Consider the following 9,796-nt stretch of genomic DNA (forward strand, 5'->3'; position numbering starts at 1 on the left):
GTCAGTCAGAGCAACAGTCAGTCAGTCAGTCAGAGCAACAGTCAGTCAGTCAGTCAGAGCATCAGTCAGTCAGTCAGTCAGAGCATCAGTCAGTCAGAGCAACAGTCAGTCAGTCAGTCAGAGCAACAGTCAGTCAGTCAGTCAGAGCAACAGTCAGTCAGTCAGTCAGAGCAACAGTCAGTCAGTCAGTCAGAGCAACAGTCAATCAGTCAGTGAGTCAGAGCAAGTCAGTCAGTCAGAGCAACAGTCAGTCAGTCAGTCAGTCAGAGCAACAGTCAGTCAGTCAGTCAGAGCAACAGTCAGTCAGTCAGTCAGAGCATCAGTAGTTCAGTCAGTCAGAGCATCAGTCAGTCAGAGCAACAGTCAGTCAGTCAGAGCAACAGTCAGTCAGTCAGTCAGAGCAACAGTCAGTCAGTCAGTCAGAGCAACAGTCAGTCAGTCAGAGCAACAGTCAGTCAGTCAGAGCAACAGTCAGTCAGTCAGAGCAACAGTCAGTCAGTCAGAGCATCAGTCAGTCAGAGCAACAGTCAGTCAGTCAGTCAGAGCAACAGTCAGTCAGTCAGTCAGAGCATCAGTCAGTCAGTCAGTCAGAGCATCAGTCAGTCAGAGCAACAGTCAGTCAGTCAGTCAGTGCAACAGTCAGTCAGTCAGTCAGAGCAACAGTCAGTCAGTCAGAGCAACGGTCAGTCAGTCAGAGCAACAGTCAGTCAGTCAGTCAGAGCAACAGTCAGTCAGAGCAACAGTCAGTCAGTCAGTCAGAGCAACAGTCAGTCAGTCAGTCAGTCAGAGTATCAGTCAGTCAGTCAGAGCAACAGTCAGTCAGTCAGTCAGAGCAACATTCAGTCAGTCAGAGCAACCGTCAGTCAGTCAGTCAGAGCAACAGTCAGTCAGTCAGTCAGAGCAACAGTCAGTCAGTCAGTCAGAGCATCAGTCAGTCAGTCGGAGCAACAGTCAGTCAGAGCAACAGTCAGTCAGTCAGAGCAACAGTCAGTCAGTCAGTCAGTCAGAGCAACAGTCAGTCAGTCAGTCAGAGCAAAAGTCCGTCAGTCAGTCAGTCAGAGCAACATTCAGTCAGTCAGAGCAACAGTCAGTCAGTCAGTCAGAGCAACAGTCAGTCAGTCAGTCAGAGCAACAGTCAGTCAGTCAGTCAGTCAGAGCAACAGTCAGTCAGTCAGAGCAACATTCAGTCAGTCAGAGCAACAGTCAGTCAGTCAGTCAGAGCATCAGTCAGTCAGTCGGAGCAACAGTCAGTCAGAGCAACAGTCAGTCAGTCAGAGCAACAGTCAGTCAGTCAGTCAGAGCAACAGTCAGTCAGTCAGTCAGAGCAAAAGTCCGTCAGTCAGTCAGTCAGAGCAACAGTCAGTCAGTCAGTCAGAGCAACAGTCAGTCAGTCAGTCAGTCAGAGCAACAGTCAGTCAGTCAGTCAGAGCAACAGTCAGTCAGTCAGTCAGAGCAACAGTCAGTCAGTCAGTCAGTCAGAGCAACAGTCAGTCAGTCAGTCAGAGCAACAGTCAGTCAGTCAGTCAGTCAGAGCAACAGTCAGTCAGTCAGTCAGAGCAACAATCAGTCAGTCAGTCAGAGCAACAGTCAGTCAGTCAGTCAGTCAGAGCAACAGTCAGTCAGTCAGTCATTCAGAGCAACAGTCAGTCAGTCAGTCAGAGCAACAGCCAGTCAGTCAGTCAATCAGAGCAACTGTCAGTCAGTCAGTCAGAGCATCAGTCAGTCAGGGCAACAGTCAGTCAGTCAGAGCTACAGTCAGTCATTCAGAGCAACAGTCAGTCAGTCAGTCAGTCAGAGCAACAGTCAGTCAGTCAGTGCAACAGTCAATCAGTCAGTCAGTCAGAGCAACAGTCAGTCAGTCAGAGCAACAGTCAGTCAGTCAGAGCAACAGTCAGTCAGTCAGAGCAACAGTCAGTCAGTCAGAGCAACAGTCAGTCAGTCAGAGCAACAGTCAGCCAGTCAGAGCAACAGTCAGTCAGTCAGTCAGAGCAACAGTCAGTCAGTCAGTCAGAGCAACAGTCAGTCAGTCAGTCAGAGCATCAGTCAGTCAGTCAGTCAGAGCATCAGTCAGTCAGAGCAACAGTCAGTCAGTCAGTCAGAGCAACAGTCAGTCAGTCAGAGCAACAGTCAATAAGTCAGTCAGTCAGAGCAACAGTCAGTCAGTCAGAGCAACAGTCAGTCAGTCAGTCAGAGCAACAGTCAGTCAGTCAATCAGAGCAACAGTCAGTCAGAGCATCAGTCAGTCAGAGCAACAGTCAGTCAGTCAGTCAGTCAGGGCAACAGTCAGTCAGTCAGAGCAACAGTCAGTCAGTCAGTCAGAGCAACAGTCAGTCAGTCATTCAGAGCATCAGTCAGAGCATCAGTCAGTCAGTCAGAGGAACAGTCAGTCAGTCAGAGCAACAGTCAGTCAGTCAGTCAGAGCAACAGTCAGTCAGTCAGAGCATCAGTCAGAGCATCAGTCAGTCAGAGCAACAGTCAGTCAGTCAGAGCAACAGTCAGTCAGTCAGTCAGAGCAACAGTCAGTCAGTCAGTCAGAGCATCAGTCAGTCAGAGCAACAGTCAGTCAGTCAGAGCAACAGTCAGTCAGTCAGTCAGAGCATCAGTCAGTCAGTCAGAGCATCAGTCAGAGCATCAGTCAGTCAGAGCAACAGTCAGTCAGTCAGAGCAACAGTCAGTCAGTCAGTCAGAGCAACAGTCAGTCAGTCAGAGCAACAGTCAGTCAGTCAGAGCAACAGTCAGTCAGTCAGTCAGAGCAACAGTCAGTCAGTCAGAGCATCAGTCAGAGCATCAGTCAGTCAGAGCAACAGTCAGTCAGTCAGAGCAACAGTCAGTCAGTCAGTCAGAGCAACAGTCAGTCAGTCAGAGCAACAGTCAGTCAGTCAGTCAAAGCAACAGTCAGTCAGTCAGAGCATCAGTCAGTCAGAGCAACAGTCAGTCAGTCAGTCAGAGCAACAGTCAGTCAGTCAGTCAGAGCATCAGTCAGTCAGTCAGTCAGAGCATCAGTCAGTCAGAGCAACAGTCAGTCAGTCAGTCAGAGCAACAGTCAGTCAGTCAGTCAGAGCAACAGTCAGTCAGTCAGTCAGAGCAACAGTCAGTCAGTCAGTCAGAGCAACAGTCAATCAGTCAGTGAGTCAGAGCAACAGTCAGTCAGTCAGAGCAACAGTCAGTCAGTCAGAGCAACAGTCAGTCAGTCAGAGCAACAGTCAGTCAGTCAGTCAGAGCAACAGTCAGTCAGTCAGTCAGAGCAACAGTCAGTCAGTCAGTCAGTCAGAGCAACAGTCAGTCAGTCAGAGCAACAGTCAGTCAGTCAGTCAGAGCAACAGTCAGTCATTCAGAGCAACAGTCAGTCAGTCAGAGCAACAGTCAGACAGTCAGAGCAACAGTCAGTCAGTCAGTGCAACAGTCAGTCAGTGCAACAGTCAGTCAGTCAGTCAGAGCAACAGTCAGTCAGTCAGAGCAACAGTCAGTCAGTCAGAGCAACAGTCAGTCAGTCAGTCAGAGCAACAGTCAGTCAGTCAGTCAGAGCAACAGCCAGTCAGTCAGTCAGAGCAACAGCCAGTCAGTCAGTCAGAGCAACAGTCAGTCAGTCAGTCAGTCAGAGCAACAGTCAGTCAGTCAGAGCAACAGTCAGTCAGTCAGTCAGAGCAACATTCAGTCAGTCAGAGCAACAGTCAGTCAGTCAGTCAGAGCAACAGTCAGTCAGTCAGTCAGTCAGTCAGAGCAACAGTCAGTCAGTCAGAGCAACAGTCAGTCAGTCAGAGCAACAGTCAGTCAGTCAGTCAGTCAGGGCAACAGTCAGTCAGTCAGAGCATCAGTCAGTCAGAGCAACAGTCAGTCAGTCAGTCAGAGCAACAGTCAGTCAGTCAGTCAGAGCAACAGTCAGTCAGTCAGTCAGTCAGTCAGAGTATCAGTCAGTCAGTCAGTCAGAGCAACAGTCAGTCAGTCAGAGCAACAGTCAGTCAGTCAGAGCAACAGTCAGTCAGTCAGAGCAACAGTCAGTCAGTCAGAGCAACAGTCAGTCAGTCAGTCAGAGCATCAGTAGTTCAGTCAGTCAGAGCATCAGTCAGTCAGAGCAACAGTCAGTCAGTCAGAGCAACAGTCAGTCAGTCAGTCAGTCAGAGCAACAGTCAGTCAGTCAGTCAGTCAGTCAGAGCAAAAGTCCGTCAGTCAGTCAGTCAGAGCAACAGTCAGTCAGTCAGTCAGAGCAACAGTCAGTCAGTCAGTCAGTCAGAGCAACAGTCAGTCAGTCAGTCAGTCAGTCAGAGCAACAGTCAGTCAGTCAGTCAGTCAGAGCAACAGTCAGTCAGTCAGTCAGAGCAACAGTCAGTCAGTCAGTCAGTCAGAGCAACAGTCAGTCAGTCAGTCAGAGCAACAATCAGTCAGTCAGTCAGAGCAACAGTCAGTCAGTCAGTCAGAGCAACAGTCAGTCAGTCAGTCATTCAGAGCAACAGTCAGTCAGTCAGTCAGAGCAACAGCCAGTCAATCAGAGCAACTGTCAGTCAGTCAGTCAGAGCATCAGTCAGTCAGGGCAACAGTCAGTCAGTCAGAGCTACAGTCAGTCATTCAGAGCAACAGTCAGTCAGTCAGTCAGTCAGAGCAACAGTCAGTCAGTCAGTGCAACAGTCAATCAGTCAGTCAGTCAGAGCAACAGTCAGTCAGTCAGAGCAACAGTCAGTCAGTCAGAGCAACAGTCAGTCAGTCAGAGCAACAGTCAGTCAGTCAGAGCAACAGTCAGTCAGTCAATCAGAGCAACAGTCAGTCAGAGCATCAGTCAGTCAGAGCAACAGTCAGTCAGTCAGTCAGTCAGGGCAACAGTCAGTCAGTCAGAGCAACAGTCAGTCAGTCAGTCAGAGCAACAGTCAGTCAGTCATTCAGAGCATCAGTCAGAGCATCAGTCAGTCAGTCAGAGGAACAGTCAGTCAGTCAGAGCAACAGTCAGTCAGTCAGTCAGAGCAACAGTCAGTCAGTCAGAGCATCAGTCAGAGCATCAGTCAGTCAGAGCAACAGTCAGTCAGTCAGAGCAACAGTCAGTCAGTCAGTCAGAGCAACAGTCAGTCAGTCAGTCAGAGCATCAGTAGTTCAGTCAGTCAGAGCATCAGTCAGTCAGAGCAACAGTCAGTCAGTCAGAGCAACAGTCAGTCAGTCAGTCAGAGCATCAGTCAGTCAGTCAGAGCATCAGTCAGAGCATCAGTCAGTCAGAGCAACAGTCAGTCAGTCAGAGCAACAGTCAGTCAGTCAGTCAGAGCAACAGTCAGTCAGTCAGAGCAACAGTCAGTCAGTCAGAGCAACAGTCAGTCAGTCAGTCAGAGCAACAGTCAGTCAGTCAGAGCATCAGTCAGAGCATCAGTCAGTCAGAGCAACAGTCAGTCAGTCAGAGCAACAGTCAGTCAGTCAGTCAGAGCAACAGTCAGTCAGTCAGAGCAACAGTCAGTCAGTCAGTCAAAGCAACAGTCAGTCAGTCAGAGCATCAGTCAGTCAGAGCAACAGTCAGTCAGTCAGTCAGAGCAACAGTCAGTCAGTCAGTCAGAGCATCAGTCAGTCAGTCAGTCAGAGCATCAGTCAGTCAGAGCAACAGTCAGTCAGTCAGTCAGAGCAACAGTCAGTCAGTCAGTCAGAGCAACAGTCAGTCAGTCAGTCAGAGCAACAGTCAGTCAGTCAGTCAGAGCAACAGTCAATCAGTCAGTGAGTCAGAGCAACAGTCAGTCAGTCAGAGCAACAGTCAGTCAGTCAGAGCAACAGTCAGTCAGTCAGAGCAACAGTCAGTCAGTCAGTCAGAGCAACAGTCAGTCAGTCAGTCAGAGCAACAGTCAGTCAGTCAGTCAGTCAGAGCAACAGTCAGTCAGTCAGAGCAACAGTCAGTCAGTCAGTCAGAGCAACAGTCAGTCATTCAGAGCAACAGTCAGTCAGTCAGAGCAACAGTCAGACAGTCAGAGCAACAGTCAGTCAGTCAGTGCAACAGTCAGTCAGTGCAACAGTCAGTCAGAGCAACAGTCAGTCAGTCAGAGCAACAGTCAGTCAGTCAGAGCAACAGTCAGTCAGTCAGTCAGAGCAACAGTCAGTCAGTCAGTCAGAGCAACAGCCAGTCAGTCAGTCAGAGCAACAGTCAGTCAGTCAGTCAGTCAGAGCAACAGTCAGTCAGTCAGAGCAACAGTCAGTCAGTCAGTCAGAGCAACATTCAGTCAGTCAGAGCAACAGTCAGTCAGTCAGTCAGTCAGAGCAACAGTCAGTCAGTCAGTCAGTCAGTCAGAGCAACAGTCAGTCAGTCAGAGCAACAGTCAGTCAGTCAGAGCAACAGTCAGTCAGTCAGTCAGTCAGGGCAACAGTCAGTCAGTCAGAGCATCAGTCAGTCAGAGCAACAGTCAGTCAGTCAGTCAGAGCAACAGTCAGTCAGTCAGTCAGAGCAACAGTCAGTCAGTCAGTCAGTCAGTCAGAGTATCAGTCAGTCAGTCAGTCAGAGCAACAGTCAGTCAGTCAGTCAGTCAGAGCAACAGTCAGTCAGTCAGAGCAACAGTCAGTCAGTCAGAGCAACAGTCAGTCAGTCAGAGCAACAGTCAGTCAGTCAGTCAGAGCATCAGTAGTTCAGTCAGTCAGAGCATCAGTCAGTCAGAGCAACAGTCAGTCAGTCAGAGCAACAGTCAGTCAGTCAGTCAGTCAGAGCAACAGTCAGTCAGTCAGTCAGTCAGTCAGAGCAAAAGTCCGTCAGTCAGTCAGTCAGAGCAACAGTCAGTCAGTCAGTCAGAGCAACAGTCAGTCAGTCAGTCAGTCAGAGCAACAGTCAGTCAGTCAGTCAGAGCAACAGTCAGTCAGTCAGTCAGAGCAACAGTCAGTCAGTCAGTCAGTCAGAGCAACAGTCAGTCAGTCAGTCAGAGCAACAGTCAGTCAGTCAGTCAGTCAGAGCAACAGTCAGTCAGTCAGTCAGAGCAACAATCAGTCAGTCAGTCAGAGCAACAGTCAGTCAGTCAGTCAGTCAGAGCAACAGTCAGTCAGTCAGTCATTCAGAGCAACAGTCAGTCAGTCAGTCAGAGCAACAGCCAGTCAATCAGAGCAACTGTCAGTCAGTCAGTCAGAGCATCAGTCAGTCAGGGCAACAGTCAGTCAGTCAGAGCTACAGTCAGTCATTCAGAGCAACAGTCAGTCAGTCAGTCAGAGCAACAGTCAGTCAGTCAGTGCAACAGTCAATCAGTCAGTCAGTCAGAGCAACAGTCAGTCAGTCAGAGCAACAGTCAGTCAGTCAGAGCAACAGTCAGTCAGTCAGAGCAACAGTCAGCCAGTCAGAGCAACAGTCAGTCAGTCAGTCAGAGCAACAGTCAGTCAGTCAGTCAGAGCAACAGTCAGTCAGTCAGTCAGAGCATCAGTCAGTCAGTCAGTCAGAGCATCAGTCAGTCAGAGCAACAGTCAGTCAGTCAGTCAGAGCAACAGTCAGTCAGTCAGAGCAACAGTCAATAAGTCAGTCAGTCAGAGCAACAGTCAGTCAGTCAGAGCAACAGTCAGTCAGTCAGTCAGAGCAACAGTCAGTCAGTCAATCAGAGCAACAGTCAGTCAGAGCATCAGTCAGTCAGAGCAACAGTCAGTCAGTCAGTCAGTCAGGGCAACAGTCAGTCAGTCAGAGCAACAGTCAGTCAGTCATTCAGAGCATCAGTCAGAGCATCAGTCAGTCAGTCAGAGCAACAGTCAGTCAGTCAGAGCAACAGTCAGTCAGTCAGAGCAAGTCAGTCAGTCAGTCAGTCAGTCAGAGCAACAGTCAGTCAGTCAGTCAGAGCAACAGTCAGTCAGAGCATCAGTAGTTCAGTCAGTCAGAGCATCAGTCAGTCAGAGCAACAGTCAGTCAGTCAGAGCAACAGTCAGTCAGTCAGTCAGAGCAACAGTCAGTCAGTCAGTCAGAGCAACAGTCAGTCAGTCAGAGCAACAGTCAGTCAGTCAGTCAGAGCAACAGTCAGTCAGTCAGAGCATCAGTCAGAGCATCAGTCAGTCAGAGCAACAGTCAGTCAGTCAGAGCAACAGTCAGTCAGTCAGTCAGAGCAACAGTCAGTCAGTCAGTCAGAGCAACAGTCAGTCAGTCAGAGCAACAGTCAGTCAGTCAGTCAGAGCAACAGTCAGTCAGTCAGAGCATCAGTCAGTCAGAGCAACAGTCAGTCAGTCAGTCAGAGCAACAGTCAGTCAGTCAGTCAGAGCATCAGTCAGTCAGTCAGTCAGAGCATCAGTCAGTCAGAGCAACAGTCAGTCAGTCAGTCAGAGCAACAGTCAGTCAGTCAGTCAGAGCAACAGTCAGTCAGTCAGTCAGAGCAACAGTCAATCAGTCAGTGAGTCAGAGCAACAGTCAGTCAGTCAGAGCAACAGTCAGTCAGTCAGAGCAACAGTCAGTCAGTCAGAGCAACAGTCAGTCAGTCAGTCAGAGCAACAGTCAGTCAGTCAGTCAGAGCAACAGTCAGTCAGTCAGTCAGTCACAGCAACAGTCAGTCAGTCAGATCAACAGTCAGTCAGTCAGTCAGAGCAACAGTCAGTCATTCAGAGCAACAGTCAGACAGTCAGAGCAACAGTCAGTCAGTCAGTGCAACAGTCAGTCAGTGCAACAGTCAGTCAGTCAGTCAGAGCAACAGTCAGTCAGTCAGAGCAACAGTCAGTCAGTCAGAGCAACAGTCAGTCAGTCAGTCAGAGCAACAGTCAGTCAGTCAGTCAGAGCAACAGCCAGTCAGTCAGTCAGAGCAACAGTCAGTCAGTCAGTCAGTCAGAGCAACAGTCAGTCAGTCAGTGCAACAGTCAGTCAGTCAGTCAGAGCAACAGTCAGTCAGTCAGTCAGAGCAACAGCCAGTCAGTCAGTCAGAGCAACAGTCAGTCAGTCAGTCAGTCAGAGCAACAGTCAGTCAGTCAGTCAGTCAGTCAGAGCAACAGTCAGTCAGTCAGAGCAACAGTCAGTCAGTCAGAGCAACAGTCAGTCAGTCAGTCAGGGCAACAGTCAGTCAGTCAGAGCATCAGTCAGTCAGAGCAACAGTCAGTCAGTCAGTCAGAGCAACAGTCAGTCAGTCAGTCAGAGCAACAGTCAGTCAGTCAGTCAGAGCAACAGTCAGTCAGTCAGTCAGAGCAACAGTCAGTCAGTCAGTCAGTCAGTCAGAGTATCAGTCAGTCAGTCAGTCACAGCAACAGTCAGTCAGTCAGATCAACAGTCAGTCAGTCAGTCAGAGCAACAGTCAGTCATTCAGAGCAACAGTCAGACAGTCAGAGCAACAGTCAGTCAGTCAGTGCAACAGTCAGTCAGTGCAACAGTCAGTCAGTCAGTCAGAGCAACAGTCAGTCAGTCAGAGCAACAGTCAGTCAGTCAGAGCAACAGTCAGTCAGTCAGTCAGAGCAACAGTCAGTCAGTCAGTCAGAGCAACAGCCAGTCAGTCAGTCAGAGCAACAGTCAGTCAGTCAGTCAGTCAGAGCAACAGTCAGTCAGTCAGTGCAACAGTCAGTCAGTCAGTCAGAGCAACAGTCAGTCAGTCAGTCAGAGCAACAGCCAGTCAGTCAGTCAGAGCAACAGTCAGTCAGTCAGTCAGTCAGAGCAACAGTCAGTCAGTCAGTCAGTCAGTCAGAGCAACAGTCAGTCAGTCAGAGCAACAGTCAGTCAGTCAGAGCAACAGTCAGTCAGTCAGTCAGGGCAACAGTCAGTCAGTCAGAGCATCAGTCAGTCAGAGCAACAGTCAGTCAGTCAGTCAGAGCAACAGTCAGTCAGTCAGTCAGAGCAACAGTCAGTCAGTCAGTCAGAGCAACAGTCAGTCAGTCAGTCAGAGCAACAGTCAGTCAGTCAGTCAGTCAGTCA

This window comes from Somniosus microcephalus, chromosome 13 (genome assembly GCF_052327205.1).
Source record: "Somniosus microcephalus isolate GS21.2 chromosome 13, FLI_Smic_1.0, whole genome shotgun sequence".
NCBI classification, from domain to species: Eukaryota; Metazoa; Chordata; class Chondrichthyes; order Squaliformes; family Somniosidae; genus Somniosus; species Somniosus microcephalus.